Genomic DNA, 20,642 nt, shown 5'->3' with positions numbered 1-20,642 from the left:
AGAACTACCTGGCAGATTAGTAAAGCCCACTTCTAGGTGTGACCATTCATAACTGACACGTCGGCCAGCAAACTCAGCGGGGTCAAACCATCCTGGATAGATAGAACAGAGAGGGGAAAGAAGAAGGAAGTGCCCCCATTTTGGAAGAGCTGAAATCTTGGCTATTGCCTTTGGACATGGCTATCCAGTTCCTTCAGCCTTCCAATGCAGACTTACATTGGCAACTCTGCAGTGGGCTTCTAGGCGCTGACTTTTGACTGGTTTTGCCTCCTTGATCCCTCTTGTTTTGAGGTTTCCATCTTCTTGGGTTCAATAGATATTGATCCTCTGATTTTCCAACTTACAGAGGGTCAGTGTGAATTCTTCTGCTTCTCACCCTGTATGGTCACCTAGTAAATCTCTTCCATAAACATGCATGAATTATCTATTGATTCACTTTGAGAACACTTATGAAACATCCTAACTCAGAAGCTTTGAACTTTTTTTAAAAAAAAGAATCCTCAGGTAGTAAGGCCTTTTGCTTCGTGATCCAAGACACTTATACATAAATACTCATATAAAATATGAATTTTATATCAATATGTGAAAGAGACAGTATAACGTAACGTATGAATATACATGGGTTGCACTCCAATACCATTTATTCTGTGTTTATATTAGGGACAAAAGTTGTTCTTGATCCACAAAACTTGTTTTGGCTCTTTATTACACCATATTCCACAATTTGCAGAACTGCATTATGAGAGTCTCCACCCACCACCTGTTCAAGCTATTCTGAAAGCTGAGAGATCAAAAACAATGGGAATAGTCACTGTCCATGGAGGGATGAGAGTTTGTGGGGTTGTTAGAAGAATACTGTGTTATACAGATGTGTAAATACCAAATAGTTTCTCTAGTGAGAAAAACTAAAAGTGTCAATAAGATCCAAATTGTATAACTGACAATGTGAAATAGGAAGAAAAGGGCTAAAGGTATAGGGGAAGTGGGAAGGGTAGGGGAAAGGAAATAAGAGAAAAGAAAAATATGAAAAAAGGAAAAAATGGAAACAAATTCTTTGAAAATAGGAGAAGGTGGAGGGGGTGAAGGGAGGGAAGGGGAATGGGGAAAAATGAGAACCAAGATCTGTCATGTAGAGGTACAAGATCCTAGTGATGAATGTAACTGTACTGTATACCTAAAAAGTATCAATAAAATCAATAAAAAAGAATAATGTGTGATGAGCACATTAGTTGAGTTGTGTTAAGTCATATCTGGGATAAGAAAACATTAATAACTGCCAAGCCAGAAATATCTTAGAGTAATAGATGATTTGAGGTAAATAATTTTATCACATGGAAAAAAATTGGGAATTGGCTTCATGATAGAGGGAAGAGCAAATGTCAGGCTGAGGGCATAAACAAGGACAGTGACAAGGGAAGGAAATGTACTTTAGGGAAGCACCCATACACCACAGTGGGGGATGAAGTGGGGTAGGCAGAAAAGAAGCACATTGGACGGCACTGCATTCCACACTAAGGACTGTGGACAGTATCCAGTAGAGAAAAAGGAAGGCAATGAGTGGACTTACATCCGAGACTGCCACTGTTTCATGGAATTTATGACAATGTCAATGGTCTTCACTGTTTCCCCTGGACTCAGAGCTCAATGAGGGCAGGAAGTCGCTGCAGCACTTGTACTACCTGGACCAGTCACAATCCTGATAGTAGACTCGAACTATGCACCCACACCCAAGGAGATAGCACAGTGTCAGGACTGTGCTGCCTGCCTTCCCATCTGCCCAGCTTCCTGCTTTCCAGAAGCACCACTTGGTCTGGTCAGGAGCACAAACTGTATGCTCACCTTGGACTTCCGGGTAGAGGGCCATGTATAGTAGACCCCAGCACAGTGTTGTGGATGTCGTCTTGTCCCAGCAAGAAAGAGGTCCAAGGTGCTAAGGATGAGGTTTCTTTCATCAAAACTTGAAGTAGTCTTGTCTGGGTGCTAGAAGGATGGAACTTGTTAAGGTTGATTCAGAGAATCTGTTGTTGACACCATACAATAGCAAAAGGTTAGAAAGAAAGGTAAAAAAGAGAAACTACATGCTTTTGACTTTCTCAAGTTCCAACAATGCTATTATCTATCTGCCCCTTCTGCTGAAATTGAAAATAAGTTCTCCAGCATTCAGTGTTTGAAAAATCAAGAAAACTGAGACCACACAGACCTGAGCATAAGTACTGCCCATGAGAGCAAAGAGACCATAGCCATAGTCACATAGTGTGACCATCCAGCAACTCCCAGATAGAGCAACAGAAAATTAGACTAACCGACCAATCTAATCTGGAATGAGGACAATGACCAAAGACGGATGGGAGTACCAAGACCAACAGTCCACTTGAACCCCAGGCCCTGGGGCTACCTCCAGCAGAGACCAGAGGGATGGTCTCTTTTTACATCCACCAAGGTAAGCAAGGACACACCAGGCTGGAGCAGTAACCAAAATCTAAGGTAAACAGATAAAAGAGCCTCTGTGTTGGGGAAGGCACCTCAAAAACCCATAGGTGTAAAACTGGGTGGAGAAAATAGTGACTGGCTGGATTCTAAGGCTGCAGATCTTACAAGGAAACTACTCATTCAGAAACACAGTAGAATTTTTCTCTGACTTAATCATTTAACATTTTTCAATCTTTATTCTTCATGCATCAGTTTTGTTAGGGACGCAGCTTTTTAAAAAATCTATTTTTGTCTCATTTTTTTCCTCATTATTTTCTTTTATCTCTTTCTATATTATCCTGTCCTGTCTTCATCTTTCATTTCCTGTTTTTTTCTCTGTTTTTTACTCCTTTTGTTCATTTTTTCCCATGACAGTTTTCTAAGGTTATTAATTTCCTTTTACTCCTCAATAGGATCCTCAATTTCACTTTTCTCTCATCCCTCTCATATCCCACGTAGTTTTCACATTTTGCTCTTTTTCATTCTCTAGCTTCTCACTTCCTCCATATACAGCATATTTCTAGATGTCCATAGGGATTTTTTTCAGGGGCGGCTGGGTCTAGAATGTATGATTCTGGGAGTGATTCATGGTGCAACGCTAGGCAAAGGGCAGTAGGATTAAAGGTATGAATTGTGCACATCCTAAGTAGACTGGATAAGATAAAAGAGGCAGAAAGAACTGTAGTCCTCCCTTGCTTATTTTGCTACTTTCTCCCCTCCATGAACTGTTCCCTTCTGTGAAGACTGTCTGCCTTGGAGCTAAGAGATTATGGACTGAAACCTTTATAAACTGTGAGCTAAATAATATGGACTGAAGCCTTTATAAACTGTGAGCTAAATAAACCTATCATCTTTCCTTAACTTCTATGGGGGGGTTGCCTTATCAACCAGAAAAGTAACTAGGACACTCTACTTTTACTAGTATAGCAATTAAGCATTATGAATCTCTAGATAGCTAGTTCACTTTGTGCTATTATTGTCGAAAATTGTTCTGTTGTTGTGGCAGGGAAATTTACTAGGTATTTACTGTGAATCAATACTAGGTTAATATTTGGTTTGTGTTAATGTTTGTATGATAATTACAATTTTCTAGGGTAAGGACAGTACATTATAGGACTTTAGGGTTTGTGAATATACAGGTTGTCTTTAATGCTACTACTGTTGCTGCTTTTGATACTGTAGATAAGGTGACATAGTTGGTGCTGTTATTCTCAGGATGTCAATATCTGGATTGCCTGGAGGTCATCATTAACAATACTGTGGCTGATACTACAAAAACTGGGTACTGGACCAAATATGCTGCAAACTTTCCTCCAAGAGAAATGGAGGAATGAATCCTGTGACAGAGGACAAGGCCAATAGTCACACTGAGATGGAATCACTGAAAAGCAGACATTACCTAAAGAGGTCTCCATAACAGCAACAAAGATTACCAGTATAATCAACTCACAAGCTTCAATATAATAAAAAACAAAAAATAGAAGCAGAAGAAGAGAAGGCAACAAAATAAATCCAAAATCTCCCAACTGCCCTAAAGCTGATTCATGAGGCATCAAAGAAGAGAAAACCAAAAACCACACACTTGAATTATTCAAACATCTAACAGAGGAGACAGCAAAATAGATCAATAAGGCACTTAGCAAGATCACAGAAGACATAAATAAACAGATAATGGGCCATGTAAACAAGATAATCAGCAGCTCATCTACAGAAGACACTAACAGATTGCTAGCAAGCTCAATACAATTTTGCAAAACATGTTACCAATATAAAAAAGAATTAGATTCCATAAAAAGGTTACAAATATAAATTCAGGAAATTAAAATCTATGCTAAGTATGGGCAGTGGAGTTGATCAGCATGCGTAGGCGTCAGAACTAGAAGGCAGGGCTGTTATGGGTGACTAATTCATGACAGATACCTTAAACAATAAGAGAATAAGAAAATGGATCCTACATCTCTTGGATAATATAAAAAAAGACTAATCTAAGATTAATTGGATTTAGCAAAAAAATCAGAAAAGAGCACAAATGGCATAAATACATAGTTACTTAAATAATAGCAGAAAACTTTACACATAAGGGGAAATAATTGAATGTACAGAGAAGAGGGGAATATAGAACCCCAAATAGCCATGATCAAAAGCATGATGAAAAGAACCTCTCTGAGACACATCATAGTCAAAGTCCTGGAATTCTAACATAAGAACAGAATCAAGTGGTCATAAAAGAAACAAATCACTTCTTAGGTTAAACCCTTAAATGTTACTGCAGACTTTTCAACACATATTGTCAAGGCCAGGAAGACTTGGAGTGAAGTATTACAAGCTCTACAAGAAAACCACTTTCAACCTAGGCTGATATATCCTGTAAAATTATCTTCCAAAGTTGATGGAGATATAAGATATTTCCATGATAAAGACCACTTAAAGAACTCATGTCCACTGATCTAGCACTCCAAAATTTTCTGAAAGGTATCCTCATAAGAGACAAACCATCAGTGCCTAAAAGTCTCTTGGAATGAATATCCACATGGAGAGGGGTTTAATGGTTAAGCAGGAAGGTGGGGGATTGCAACAGGAAAATAATACAAGGAAAAAATAAGCCAATACTTTTCAGTAATAACTCTCCATGTAATGGACTGATTCCCCAATGAAAATACAAAGATTGGTAGTATGGATCAAGAAACAAAATTCAGTGGTGTGCCATGTAAAAGAAACATTTTACCAAAAGATCTAGACTATGGTCACTGGACTATTGCATATTTGTCCAAGGTTCTCTAATCTGAAGATAAGGGCCCCTTGGTCTGGAATGATTTGTAGTATAAACAGGAATTAATGTAGTCCAGTTGATTAGAGGTATTCATATTGTTATGAGATTAAGAGAATGTGGTGACAGGTCAGAAGTCTCGGGAAGATGTCTTTCAGACTTTTCCTGTCAAGAAGAGATAACAATTGTACATACATGCACCAATCATCAGCATGCTCAACTTTAGAAAACAAACATTACTAGATACAAAAGATCAAATAAAAAAACACAATTATAGTAGGGGACCTCAATATTTCATTGACATAATAGACAGATTAAATACTCTCTTAAGTAAACTATTGAATCACCAGTGGGTCACAGAAGAAATCAAGGAAGGAATAAAACATTTTCTAGATCTAAAATATACTACCAGTACAATATATCAAAACGTATGGCACAGGATGGAAGGAGTCTTAAGAGAGATGTTCGAGAGAAGTTCTAGGTGTTCAATGACCAGATTACAAAACCTGAGTGAGTCAATAACCAACCTAACTATGCAACCAGAAAGCCCTAGGAAAACAGGAACAATGCAAACCCCAAACTAGTAAAAGGAAGGAAATTATAAGAGTAGAAACCAATGAAGTTCAGACCAAAAAACAATATAATGAATGAATAAAAGGAAGAGTTAGAGTTAGCCTGGGCCCCATTCCACCACGAGAAGGAGAGCCATGCCTGCTCCCGAACCAGCCACCATCACTCAAGCACCGGGAAGGCCCTGAACACCCACAACCGCCCCCCCACTCTCAGACCTCCTGACTGTGCCAGTCTTTGGACCCACTCTGCAGAGGCAGAGGTGGTCATCAAGGGTATTTTTCTGAGTTCCCAACTTTGAACATCTTTAAAGAAAGGGTGTGGGAAACCTGTAATAGAACGTTGTGGAATTCAACCATTCAGAAAGTTGGGGAACACAATCTGGGCCTTGCAGCCCAAGGTCAGTCAGCATCATGGGGTTCAGCCATCAGCTAAATGATATCAGGGGTCTTGCATCCTCGCTCTGTCTGAGCCATTAAATGGTAAATACACTATATTGAAATTTTGTTCACTGCAGAAATGTTCTGGACTGCTGCTTGATTTCAACATAATTCAAATGATTTAAGGGTGATAGACTAGTGACTACCACAGGTGGTCAGTGTCCAAGTTGTGCTTGATCTTAATGTGTTGCTGATTGTATCAGTTGGGATCAAGCATTGTGGTTGATTTGATGAGCTGTTTTCTCTGATGTTATGAAGATGAGAATGTCTGTGGGTCGTTAGAGACACAGAAACTAGGGCGCAACTATATCAGGAAGATTTGGGTGATAATCCAGAGATTAGACCAAACACAGTCCGACAACAAAAATAAAAATGAGAAAACACTTAAGCAAGACACAAGGACAGACTTCCAGTTCACCAATGGCAAACAGTAGACAAATGAGGATGAAAAGGCCGTTAGTGAACCACCAGGACACCCAGAACTCAAAGCACAGGAAGTAACAAAACAGATCAATCAGGCTCTAGAAAAATTCAAAACAGAAATAATTTCCCAGATAACCATAGAGATAGTGATGAGAAAACACTTAAGCAAGACACAAGGACAGACTTCCAGTTCACCAATGGCAAACAGTAGACAAATGAGGATGAAAAGGCCGTTAGTGAACCACCAGGACACCCAGAACTCAAAGCACAGGAAGTAACAAAACAGATCAATCAGGCTCTAGAAAAATTCAAAACAGAAATAATTTCCCAGATAACCATAGAGATAGTGAGCAAAATGTAAGTTGTGATTTGAGACTCTAGAGCAGAAACTGACAAAAAAATAGATGAGCTCAGGACCATGATAGAAGCCATGAAGGCCCAGCATAAGAAAGAAATGGAAAAAATAAACACCCAACATAGGAAAGAAATGGAATCCATAAAACAGATTCAAACAGATATCCAGGAGATGAAATACTCCATAGAGAGTGTAGGCAACAGAATAAAAGAAGGCGAAGATAGACTCTCAGATATAGAAGATAAGATTGCAGTCAGCGACCATGAAAAGAGAGATCTCTTAAAAACAGTAAGGGATCATGAGAAATCGATCTAACAACTCCTAGATGATGCAAAGAAGAATAACATCAGACTGATAGGAATACATGAAGTAATAGGAGAAAATACAAATGAATTCAAAAAGCTGTTAGCAGAATTAATGACAGAAAGCTTCCCAAACAGAGGGGAAGAATTTGGCATTCAGATAACTGAGGCATATAGGACCCCAACTAGCTACAAATAAAAAAATCTACACCTAGACATATAATAATCAAGATCCCAGAAACCCAACAGAAGAACAAAATACTACAAGCAGTAAGAGAAAAGAAACAAATCATGTACAAAGGAAAGCCCATCAGAATCAAAGCAGACTTTTCAACACAAACCCTTGGGGGCAAGGAGAGCCTGGAATGACATACTTCAAGTACTAGAAGAGAACAACCTCCAACCTAGACTGATGTATCCTGCAAAACTCTCTTTCAAAATGGATGGGGAAATGAGACACTTCCAAGACAAAGAACACCTGAGAAACTACATGAATACCAAACCAGCACTACAAGCAATTCTAAACAAGATCCTAGAAAAAGACAATGAAGGCAACAACACCATGAGGCCCAACAGAGCAAATCAAATAGGAAAGGCAAGAAACTAAAAGGTGAAGGTGAAAAAGCAAAAAGAGTCAACAAATGGCCAATAACATGTCAATAATAAGTCAGTACATATCAGTTATAACCATCAAGGACAATGGCCTCAACTCACCAATCAAGAGAAATAGACTGGCAAAATGGAATGAGAAGCAAAATCCAACAAAATGTTGTATATAAGAAACACACCTAGTGCAAAAAGAAGCCCATAGACTGAAAGTGAAAGGATGCAAAACAATTCTCCATGTGACAGAAGCCCAGAAAAAAACAGGGGTAGCAATCTTATTTGCAGACAAAGTAAATTTCAAACCAAAACTGATTCTAGTATTATTGATGTAGGATGGTATGGTATCATACCTCTGTGAATGTAAAATATCTTCTACCTGCTTTATGATACATAGTAGTGACTGACCATGGTTTATCAGAGCTACATTTAATGATATTACTCTAGAATGTTCTCTTTCCAGATGATGACTGAGGTGCTAATAAAAAAAATGGTGCCAGGTGCCACAACATCAACAGAACTTTGGCGTTTTCTGGATATTATTCTTTTCTTTGTTTCTTTTTGTTTGGTTTTGTTTTGTTTTTAATGGAATGTGCTGAATGTCTATAATTTTGTTCAGATGACTACAGAACCTGGAAAAGCTGTTGCTGCTATCGATGCATAACATACTGCTATTATTAGTCTTTATATACAAATATAAATATATGTGTGTGTGTATATATATATATATATATACACACACACACATATATTTATAAACTGAATTTTGGGAAACTTTTTTTGGGTTTTGGGAAACTTTAACAGTGCTGTCAACTTTGGAAAAAGTTATCCCAATTTACTGTGCTGAGTTGGCATTGTACAGAAATGGACAGCCATATTGGTCTAGAAATGTTAATTTATTTTTATTTTTATTTTTTATTTTTTTTTCCATGTACACAGGGGTAACACGTACTAAATATGTAAGGTCATATCTATGTGGTTTGATTACAGAAACTAATAAAGTATTCTCTAAATAATGAAAAAAACAATAAGATAAGAGTATAAGAGCAAGAAGCAATTTAAATATGTTCAGGGACCATTTTCATTTCCAGAATTAAGGATTATTTTGATGTTTCATCATTGCCTTTTCTCTTTTACTTTCCTTTTTATTTTTATTTTAGGATTCCCTATTTTTATGTTCATACAGAGATTTCTTTAACTGAAATACCGAATAGTTTCTTTCGTGTGAAAAACTATAATAGTACACAGGATCCTAATGAGATAATTAATAATGTGAAATAGGAAGTAAAGGGCTAAAGGTGTAGGGAATGTGGGAAGGGTGGGGGAAAGGTAATAAGGGAGAGGAAAAAAATATGAGAAACTGAAAAAATGGAAATAAAGTGTTTGTAAATGGGGAGGGGAGGTGGGGGTGAAGGGAGGGGAGGGACAAGGGGAAAAAATGAGAATCAATACCTATTATGTAAAGGTACAAGATCCCAATGATGAATGTAATTGTATTGTATACCTAGATTGCACCAATAAACTCAATGAAAAAAAAGGAAGAGTTAGTTTTTCAAAACAATAAAAAAGACAAACCTTTCGCCTATGTAAGCAAAAAAAGGAGAGAAAAATCCTTATCAATGTAATTAGAAATGAAAAATTGGAAATCACAATGGACACCACCTAAATCAAGATTACTAAGAACTACTTTACAGACCTGTATGACAATTAGATGAACTTAGAAGAAATGAACAGATCCTTAGATACATAGAATTACTGAAACAGAACCAAAAACATTTAAATATCTTGAATCATCCAATAAGAGGCAGCAAAAATGAAACACTAATAAATATCTACTAACTAAGAAAAGCCCAGGTCCAAGTGAATGAATTGCTGAATTCTGCAACAGCTTCAGAGTAGACCTCACACCAATACTGCTGAAACTCTTCAATGAAATCAAAAGCAAAGGAGTACTCCCACAGTCATTTCTGGAAGCTTGGCATTGCCCTGATTCTAAATTAGACAAGGATTCAATCAACAGAGAGAGAATTATGGACTACCCCTTCTCAGCCTTTTGGCTAAAGTCAAATGTGGAGAACCATGCGCTCATCTCTTTAATGAATATAAATTCAAAAAGCCTTAAAAAGATACTGGCAAACAGAATGCCACAAAATATTATGCAATATAATCAAGTAGGCTTTAGAGATATAAGGATGGTTCAACATATGCAAAAAAAAAAAAGTAACATATCACATAAACACAAGCAAAAACAAAATTCACATGATCATATCAACAGATGCAGAAAAAAAGTCTGTGGAAAATAATTCCAACAGCTTTTCATATTATGAACATGAAACAAAATATGTATAGATAAACCTTATATCTGACAAATAAATGCCATTTTGAAATAATCTACTGTTAACATCATATTAAGTGGGGAAAAACTGAAAGCTTTCCTTCTAAAATCAAGAACAAAAGAAATTTTTCCACTATCACCAGTCCAGGTTAACTTGGCATCAAAATATAAGAAAAAGGAATTATGCAAGAAAAATAAAGAAATATGTATAGGAAAGGAAGAAGGAGTATTATCATTATTTGCAGATGACAGGATTCTCTACATAGAGACTCAAAGTTTCCAGGAAAAGACTGCTAGAACTAATAACCAAATTCAACAGTATAAGAGGATACAAAATTAATACAGAAAAATCAATAGCTTTATTCTACAGCTGTAATAAATCCACTGGAAAAAAGCTAGGATAAACAATACCATTTACAATAGCATTGAAAATAATTAAGTACCTTGAAATTAACTTCTACAATGAAAACTATAGTACTCTGAAAAGGAAGTCCCAGTGGACATTGGAAAACTGATGTTCCTGGATAGGCAGAACTAATAAATCAAAATATCTATATTTCTAAAATTGATAGATATAATACCATCCCAATCAAAATACCAACACCATTCTTCAAGGAAATGGGAGAACAATACTAAAATTCATATGGAAACAGAAGAGACTGAGCAAAACTGATTCTGGATAACAAAAGCAAAGTGGGAGGCCTCAAAACCCCTCACTTGAATTTATATTTCAAAGCTTCTGTGATAAAAACAGCATGGTATGGGCACAAAGACATACATGAGGATCAGTGGAACAGAACAGAGGATGCAAAAGCAACTCCAAGCATATTCAATCCTTTGGTCTTTGATGACATGTCCAGCAATTGCACTGGAGAAAAGAAATCCTCTGTGATAAATGGTGTCAGGAAAACTGCCTATCCACGAGCAGAACATAGACTCTATACCCACGTCTGTCACCATGTTCGAAGCTACAGCAAAAACGCATCAAGGAACCAAATGTTAAAACAGAAAAGGTGAAACTCCTGGAGGACAAAGTAAGTGAAATTGTGGAAGCTGTGATCAAGAACTTTCTGAACACAGGGGTGGTGCAGAGGAAATGGTACCGATAATTGACAAATGGTACCATATTATATAATAAAGCCCTGCACAGTGAAACAACAAATCAACAGAACAAAGTGGCAACCTACAGAATGGAAAAAAATATTCCTCAAGTACAGAGCTCATATCTAGAATGCAGAACTCAAAACACTTTGATCCTTCATAATAAAAGCCTCAAGAGAAAAAAGTAGATAGAATAAAAAATGGGCAAGTGAAATATATCTCTCAAGGAAGAACTACAAATGGCCAATGAATTGTGAAATATGCACAAACTTTGTTGGCCACCAGGGAAGTGCAAATAGAAAAAACACTAGGATTCCATCTTATCCCTGGAAGAAAGGTGATCATCTAAAAAAAAAAATCAAATAACAACAAACGTTGATGACACTGAGGGAAAAAAGAAACAATTCCACATTATTGGTGGGAATATAAACTAGATTAACCATGGTGGAAATAAGTATGGAAATTCCTCAAAAACCTAAAACTAGATATTCCATTTTTCTCAGCTATTTCCCCTTCCATATATTTTCCTAAAAAACAGTTGAAGACATCATGTTACAGTGATCCATTCCATGCACACCCTTGTTGGTAGCAGCACAAGTCGTAATAGCTAAGTCTTGGAAGCAGCCTCTATGTCCATCAACACATGAACAGATGAAGAAATGTGTATTTATTCTCCGTGGAAAACTACTTTGCCATCAAGAAAGATAAACTTGATTCATTCAAAGGGAAACGTATGTGCCAGAAGACCGTATGGTTAAGTGAAATAAGTCAAACACAAAATTTAAATACTGCATGGTTTTTTATATGAGAAACTCAAAATATAAATAGAGCGCAAAATCAAAGAGAAATAGTAGGAAGTCTGGAGGTAGACGGTTCTCAAACAGAAAGGTGATCAAGAGATGAAAAGAAGTGTGAGGGAAGTGAGAAACGGGATGAGAAAGGAATTAAGAGGCCTGACACACCTGTACCAACTGCCCACAAGGAATGCAAGCATTATGCATAGGAAACATACTAATAAAAATTTAAAAAGAAAAGCAGGATAACCATTTACTTGTAACTGTAATTTTGCAGGTTAGGAACACAGTGAGAAATATGAGATGTGATTGATCAGGTGGGCTTTCCGCATGAGCTCTATCACTTATTTGACGCTTGACCTAGGACACGTCCCTTAACATTGCAGTCCTTCAGTCTCCTGCTTTAAAGTGGACGCACTACCCACCCCCTAAAATGACATCATGACTCTTCTGAGATACAAAAGTCCTGCAGCTAATAAATATTTGTGTTGATAGCACAAAAAATAAGCTGGATTCTTCTATGTCCAAATATGCTCCTAACTCCCTATTACTCTGCCAGTTTAAACCTTTCTTATTTCTTTAATAATTCTACATGATTGCCTGTCATTTTTTCCCTTTGCTTTAGGAAGTTCACTTTTTCAAAGTTTTCTTAATGTGCTGTATACTAAGGGATAGGTAAAGACTCCTCCTCTAAGCGGAAACCAAAGCTTGGAGGGAAAATGGAAACAAATTCCCATTCTACCCACTCCTGGAGGAGAATTCTGTCATCTGAGGAGACCAAGTTTATGACACTGCTTCACTGACATCTACACAGGCTTGCTGTGCTCAAGGCCATGTATTCAGTTTGGCTTTTTACTGCTTCTCACCTGTAATGTTGGTAAATTTGTGATATGGGGAGGTATAATAGCAGAGTGGCCCCATTCCAACCCTTAGGTTACACTCTGGCTTCCAACTCAGCTTTACCTGTATTCTGCAGTGGGGGCTGAGAGAAGGGGCATGGAACAAGGTGAATTTCCAAGCAATAAGGAAATGGACTTCTGAAGCTAAACTGCTATTTTCCCCTTGTGTACAAATCCTTCACATGTGGGTACAGAGGAGAACTACAGTGATGATAAATCTTTCAGTTTTCAAGGATAACAAACAGCCAGTTGCTTCATGCATGCTATTCATTCCTCACAACTGGAATAGAGGAGGAGAAGGCAATTTATTTGGACATTCTCAGGGTCTTAAGTCAAATAGCATCAGACACTTATTTTAATTTCTGATGGTTCCAGCCTCCTGAGTTCATGACAATCTACATATATAAAACACTGCCTGTATGTCTGTTCCTGTGGTGGGCTAAATACTGATCTACAGGATATCCTTATACAATCCTTTGTGTGGATATAAGCGAAAAGGAGTTTGCAGATATGGCTCATTTAAGCCTTTTGATATGGAAAGATTATCCTGAACATTCCTTACAAGAGAGAGGCCAGATTGTCAGACTCAGAGAGAGGTGACGTATGGACAGAACTCTGGCTCAGAGAGGAGAGAGGATGCTACACTCCTGATGCTAAAGATCCAGGAAAGGGCCACAAAATGGGGAATGCAGTTGGCCTCCAGGAGGTGGAACAGTCCTGGAAGTGGAGCCTTCAAACCTCCAGAGAAGCTGGCCTGGCCAACACTTTGACTTTGCCAAAGGGAATCTGATCTTCTAATTCCATCATGTAGAACTTAAGAGAGCTCTGAGCCATTTTAATACAGAGGTGCAGATGCTTGTTAGAGCTTCAATTTGATACTAACATGCTGCTCTTGGTTCTTTAAAAACACAACATGAAAACCAAGTTTGCTCTCTTCACCTGTGCCATTTCCTTGAGGTAAGCGTCAATAAAGTCCCTTGGCTCATCGGGATTCCAGTCTCTCCTGTGGTTTTCAATCACACAAGAAACAAATGACTTCAGTTCATCCCAGTCTCTGAAGAGAGTCTCATGAGGTCCAGGGAGGAATTCCATTATCTGTGGAAAGAAATTGTACATCTAACAGAGAGAAATAAAGTGATCATGGAAAAGTCATGCCACTGATTTTGCACTTTTCATGACAGTCTTCTTCCTCTTTTATTTGCTCGCACATACACTGTGGGTTCACTTGAACTCCTCTCATCATCTCAGCGCTATTACAGGAATTTCAATTCTCCAACCAATGTTTATTATAAAAGATCTATAATAATATACTTTTTTATCCTTTAACTAGCTTCATGTGAAAGGGTGCATCTCTGGGTGAGGTGCTACGGTGACTCTGGAGACTGCATGACAGAAGATACAAACGTTACCTAACACAGGAGGGGAAGACTATTGTCTTATTTGCTTGCACATTCAGATATCAACTTTACACAAGTGTTGCTCTGTTTCATTTTTATGAAATGTGAAAATAGGCAGAGCAAAAGTATTGCCTATCAAAATGTCTGGTATAGATGGGGACTCCAACAAATTTTTATTAGATTTAACCTATGGCCTCTTTTATTTCCCTCCCAGGAATTTCTTTTTCCTTAGGAACCCACTAAAGTCTCTTGATGTTCAAGCTCTCTTAATATGAGAGAAGCACATGGAACTGCTGGAGTGGGCTCTTCCATAGCTCACATTGACAACAAGGAACACAAAGCAACTTTGATGACCGCAACTAAAATGGTTCCATTTATTTTATCCTTTCTGTTTGCTAGGAGTCATCCTAATCCAGCAGTCAGCTTTCTGTGATAGAATTATGAAGCTCCAGGAAATGACACTTGTCAGGAGCAAGTACCAGCAGTTTTGAAATTTTTACCTTTCTTTGTGTCTACGCATCTACGCACGAGAAGTGAGGTGTGTCCATGTGGACACTTGCATGGGAATGATCATGGCAGCTTGATTCATAACATTCAGTGCCTGGAAACAGCTCACATGTCCAGCAGTAAAATGTTGATTAACCAGGGTGGCACATTCTTGCAATGCAATGTTAGTTTGTGTAAACAATACAGATGAAATAAGAAAAAAAGCACAAAACTCTGCTAAATGTGAGACTACACCTAGAAAAATGCATCTGAGGAGGAAAAGAGGGAACTATGTAGGGTGGAACATGGAGAGAGAAGACACTCAAAGGCAAGGGCAATATTGTTGTTTGACTAAGAAGACCAACACAGATGCAATTCATGTAAAATTCTGCAGTTTATGTGAATGATAGAACTACTTTGTATATAGTAAACATTCACACCTGTAATCCCAGGCTGAGGAAGGAGGATCACTGCAAGCTCAAGGTCTGACAGTGTTATCTAACAAGATATTGTCTTAAAAATATTGAGAAAGAAAAAGAAAGGAATAAAGAAATAGAGGAGGGAAGTGGGGGAGGGAAGAGAGGGGAGGAAAGGAAGGAAAGGAAAGGAAGGAAAGAAGGAAGGAAGGAAGAGAAAGAAGGAATGAAAATACTAGAGTTGGGCTGGAAAATGCAGCTTAGTGGTAAATTACTTGCCTGACCATGCCTAAGACCCTGGGTTCAATGAAAAATACCAAAAGGAAAAGATAAAGAAAAGAATAACTAAATCCTAAAGATTATTTTAAGTAGTTTTTGTTAACTGCAATATTAAATCATTGTACCTTTGGTTTAAGCACAAGAAAATCTAAAGGAAGACATTATTTGCACCCGACATCAGCCCAATGCTCCTGAGAAAGATGCAGGAAGAGAAGTGCTTACTTGGCACAGAAGAGATGCTTCCAAACGATTAGCCTCGTCCAGTAACCTCAGCAGCTCCTGAAACTCAGCATCCTGGTAGTCAAAGCGCTCCCCAAAGATGATGGAGCAAATTATATTGGAAACTGCATTGCTGATCTTGAAGTGAGGGTTGAAAGGCCGTCCTAGAGGTGGACAAAGCAAGAGATGAGTCCCTCAAACATCCACTGGGTTGTCTTTATATGTTTACAAAAAGTCTGCTCTATATAACTATTAGAAAACCACATTTGAAGCTCCAGCCACAGCATCTAAGGTATGGAAAGAACTTGTTCAATGATGTGATGAGTAAACTTATGATCAGTGTTTCATTTGGTAGCATCTTTAATGAGTTTCTAACCATGTCCTCCTTGAGCACAACATCCTTAGAAGGTGTGCACTTTGCTAAAAGAGGGCCTAGCATAATTCTGGGCATAGGGATTGCATTTAGACTCTTAAAAGGTATCTAATCAATGACTCAATGAGTATCAACTATCCATACCTAAACTGTGAAATGCTCACCTTTCTCCTCTGCTATGACCTCAGCAAGGTGGTGGGCTTCTCCCTGGATGCGTTCCTCTATGGTCTTCTTTCCTAAACTGAAGTTCCTTAGTGTGGTCAGGGCGAACCTTCTTTGTTCTTTCCATGTGTGGCCACTGGACATGATCAGTCCTGGGGAAATGGAAGTCAATATTGTGATGCTATTCTGATACCACTGTGCAAATGCCTGCTAATTGTATGGAAATGTGCAGCAGACACAAAGGAGGAGGGGCATGAATATACTCAAAATTTATTCAGAGCCATACTCCCTGAGCAATGAGCATAATTCTAACATTTACTGGATAGCATTTCCTAACTTCTCCCACCTTAGTATCTTTATGTATTTGTCATTTGGGCCTCCTGGAAACGATACAGGGAAGTTTTATATAGCATTAATTCCAATGTATTTTACTGAAGAAACTGTTAATAAAGGATGAAGTGAACTTTGTCAGGTAGCACAGTTCATAAGCAGATGTTCAAATTCTAGTCTTCCAGTATCCAAGCCTCATACTTTGATTAGAAGTCACATATGTTTACTGAAGTATTAGTGTTAAGCTACAGATCAGTAATGCAGATATGGATATGCCAAAGCTCACAGGTATAAGGAGGCACAAAAAGGATTTACAGGGCAAGTCCTACCTAAGATTGTCTGTGGATGAAGAAAGAATCAAGAAAGCAAGAAGCAATGCATATTCTGCACAGAAAGACTAGCACAGGCAGGATGCAGAATGCCATGTTGTGTTCCATAAACTGTTGTTTCATAACACAGGCAATGCCAAGCTCTTTTCCATGTCTTCATTTCTAGACCATTCTTCAACTCCTTTAGGCTCCTGCGTCCGACTTTCACCGTCATGTTGAAGTCATCCTCTTTGCTGTGAATCCAGTGTATTCTCCAACTTCATCTCAAGTGGTCTTTCCTCAGGTCTCCACACTTCTTCTTCGAACAGTACTCCTTTCTAGCAGTTGTCAAGAGAGCACACACAGATTTTTCACTATATTTCTGTGAGGATTTCATTGTTTGGTGGCTCATTCTCTTCTGTGAAATATTGAAATGCTGGAGGTCTTCACCATCAGGCTCCCAGCCTCCTCCATTCTCATCCACACTCTGCTTTTGGAAATCCTATCACCATCTATTTCTCTCCCAGAACTCTGTACACATTACTACTGACTGCTTGATTTTGCCAATTTAAAGCACTGCAAACCTGGCACAACCATGCTGAAATCTTGCCTTTTTTGCATACTACTCCCAACAAAAGTTAATCCTACCGAAATACTTTCCTCTCCTCTGAGTGTTCCTCTTTCCGTCAGGTACCTGTGTGGGAAGCACCTCAACAACTCACTGTCTCCACATCAAGGTCATCGTGTCTTACTAGGTTTCCCTGGTGATTACCTAGAATCCATGCAAAGTCACATTGCTATCCTTTCCTAACACACGGTCTTTTCTTCCCTCCTGCCTGGTCTAAGCTGTCACTTTCTGTGAGCTGAAATCTACAAAAGTCTGCTGCACTCTCAACTGCATTCCTGTTGTACCATCCTAGTGAGTCTTAATAATGTTTTATGTAAGATGCTTTTTCTCTACTTAAAATCATTCAAGGGTTTACACTGCCCTTAGGATAAAAGCAATATCCTTAACAAGAACTTGCACAAGCTATTCCTAGCCAGGCAGTTTTAACTCCATTTATTTATCTCCTTTATAATTCCAAGATCCCATCATTGGACATATTTTATTTTCTCAAGTATTTTGTCCTTATTCTAATGTCAGGGACCCTTTATGCTATGTTCTCCTTGGCTGTGTGGTACTTTTCATTTTATTAAATAAATAATCTCTACTCATGTCACATTTTCTGAATTCCAGAACTACATTAGATTCTCCCAATAAGTGCCTCACGGACTGCCATGATTTTTATTATTGCAGCTCATGGATGCTGTGCTTCTCTCTGGATAGCATGACAGTCACAGAGGACATGCATCAGATCCTTTCTTCTCATTCTTTGATCATTTATTCCTAGCACTGGAGCTTCTATAGCAGTAAGTGCCTGTAGAATTAGTTCATGAACTATTTCAAAGAGGAATTGGAAGCTTCTGGAAAGGATGCTTTGTAGTTTAATAGACTGAAGTTTGAATTTCAAATTTTAAATGTCTAAGCTTACTTAATGATGACTTTAATTGTCAATGCCAACCTGTTCTAAAATGGTTTAGAACATTTTAGATACATTGTGTGATAGGGACTTAAAGATGTAGAATAAAAAAATAAAGTAGAAACAAATAGAGGCAGCAACAGAAAGAAGCAGAATTGTATCCATTTTCCTAAGGGAAGCGGTTTCGAATGGGGGTAAAGGAATGCACAACGCATTGCCTCTTCCTTTGCTGTGAATGACTGACACAGTCACTTTATTCTCCTAGCATGTGAGTGAGTCCCGCAGGACATGTGGATTCTTCCAGATCTCCTTCAAGGTGGATGTGCTGAGTCTTCCAAAGAAGTGCTCCAATCAGGGAACTTAAGCACCCAATTTATTCTTCTAGGTAAAATTTCATAATGTGGTTGGTTTGGGGGAGTTTGGGAAAAATAGAGAGAGAGAAGCACTTTTGTCATACTATGCACATTTCAAATCTGCCTTCTGTGGGCAAGAAACTTACCATTACTACCAAATACACGTTCTCGGATAGGGGTCAAGGGACGGTTCATAAAATAATGGTCCGTGTGCGTAAGGACTTCTTTAATTAAGGGCAGTCCCGTTACAAGCACTGAAGGTATGTCAACAAAATACAGACCAACAAGGTTTCCGTATTTCTTCACATGCTGAAAAACAGTGAAATAGTCACAGTTGAATATGCCCATGTTCATGCTTCCAGTGATGGAGGGTAAGTAAATCAGAAGGGCCTGTCTGAAGAGATTCTTGGTTTGTGGGAAGAGCTGGCTAAAACTTGGCTCCCTAGGACGTGTTTTTGAACTATTTCCCTTCTCTCTATCTAGTCAAATTCAATACATTTGAGCATTCCTTAAATATATACTCATACTTTCCACCTCTGAATTGAGTGAGCATTACCCTAGAGGAGGGATTGGGATACAACTGCATAAAATGCACAGCGTCTCTAACCTGGCACATCCTAGAATCTAGTGAAGACAGAGCACTCAGCACACCTGGCCTGCTGAAGATGGAGGAGATGTGTTTATTCTGAGTCTGGTGTATGGTGTAGCAAGGGCAGCCCTCTTAGTGAAGCAACATAATATGCAGCCTGAGAAGAGTGAACCTTTCTGTTACATGCCATGGGACAGCAATCACTGTCACAGCCAGCCACATTCCCCGGGTGCCATGTCGGGCATGGGTCAAAACTTATCTCTTCAGTGCCCTATGGTACTAAGGATGTTTGTTTTTTTCAGGAAAAACCTGCGTGGCAGCTGAAGTAAGGTACACATAGTGACACAACTATTGACTGAAGCAATTTTCTAGCCATTAGGTAAGATTGAGGATCAAAATGTGAACTTGAAGTCCTGAGTTCAATCCCCAGTCCCCGCCCCCCAAAAGTGAACTTGACATGGAATATTCTGAATTTTACCCCAGCACCCTGTGCTGATAGAAATGCAGAAGCTGAACTCAAACCTTGAACAGCTCTTTTGACCCAGAGTCCTGAGTTTACCTTTCTTCATCTCTAGCACAGCTAGTTCTGACTTCTGTGAGGACAGAGCCAAGAAGTACCTTTCTTCTAAGAAATGCCAAGAAAAGATTTGTGTCATCTTCATGAATGCCTAGAACACCTTTTTGAAATTTATAAGGATTCTTTGAATAATTTGGAATATCCAACAGTGACATTTTTGAAACAACTCAACTCATATTATTGTTAAACAATGCCTAGCATGATATACAGAAACTAGAATCTCAGCTAGTACTCAGCAAGAGATCAGCACTCCAATACCACTCACTGAAATCAACCAAAGCATTCCATCTCTATGAGTTATCCGCCCATGTAGTTTTGTACTTTGACAGATGGACCAAGAACTTTTCCGAAATTATCAACAATGTAACAGTGCTGATGTTATAGAATTGATTGATTCTAACTATTCTCAAATTCCTAGCATTGATTCTAACTATTCTCAAATTCACTCTAGTTTTTTGTGGTTATTGTTGCTGGTGGTGGTGTTTTTAGGTTGTGTTTTTGTTTTTTGGCAATTACTCCACATGGATTAAATGACTCAGAGGGCACTGGGAAAACATCTTCAGGCAGGACATAAT

At 38.4% G+C, this 20,642-nt stretch overlaps 1 pseudogene; it reads right to left on the bottom strand.

The window, feature by feature from the left end:
* Window positions 1–19,257, bottom strand: part of LOC104859961 — a 29,088-nt pseudogene extending 9,831 nt beyond the window's left edge.
* Between the last annotated feature and the right edge of the window lie 1,385 nt (window positions 19,258–20,642).

Source organism: Fukomys damarensis, unplaced genomic scaffold (assembly GCF_012274545.1).
Source record: "Fukomys damarensis isolate Sample0158 unplaced genomic scaffold, DMR_v1.0_HiC HiC_scaffold_23, whole genome shotgun sequence".
In the NCBI taxonomy this organism is placed as follows: Eukaryota; Metazoa; Chordata; class Mammalia; order Rodentia; family Bathyergidae; genus Fukomys; species Fukomys damarensis.
Note: the sequence above shows the minus strand (reverse complement) of the source record. Positions and strands in the feature narration are given on the sequence as shown.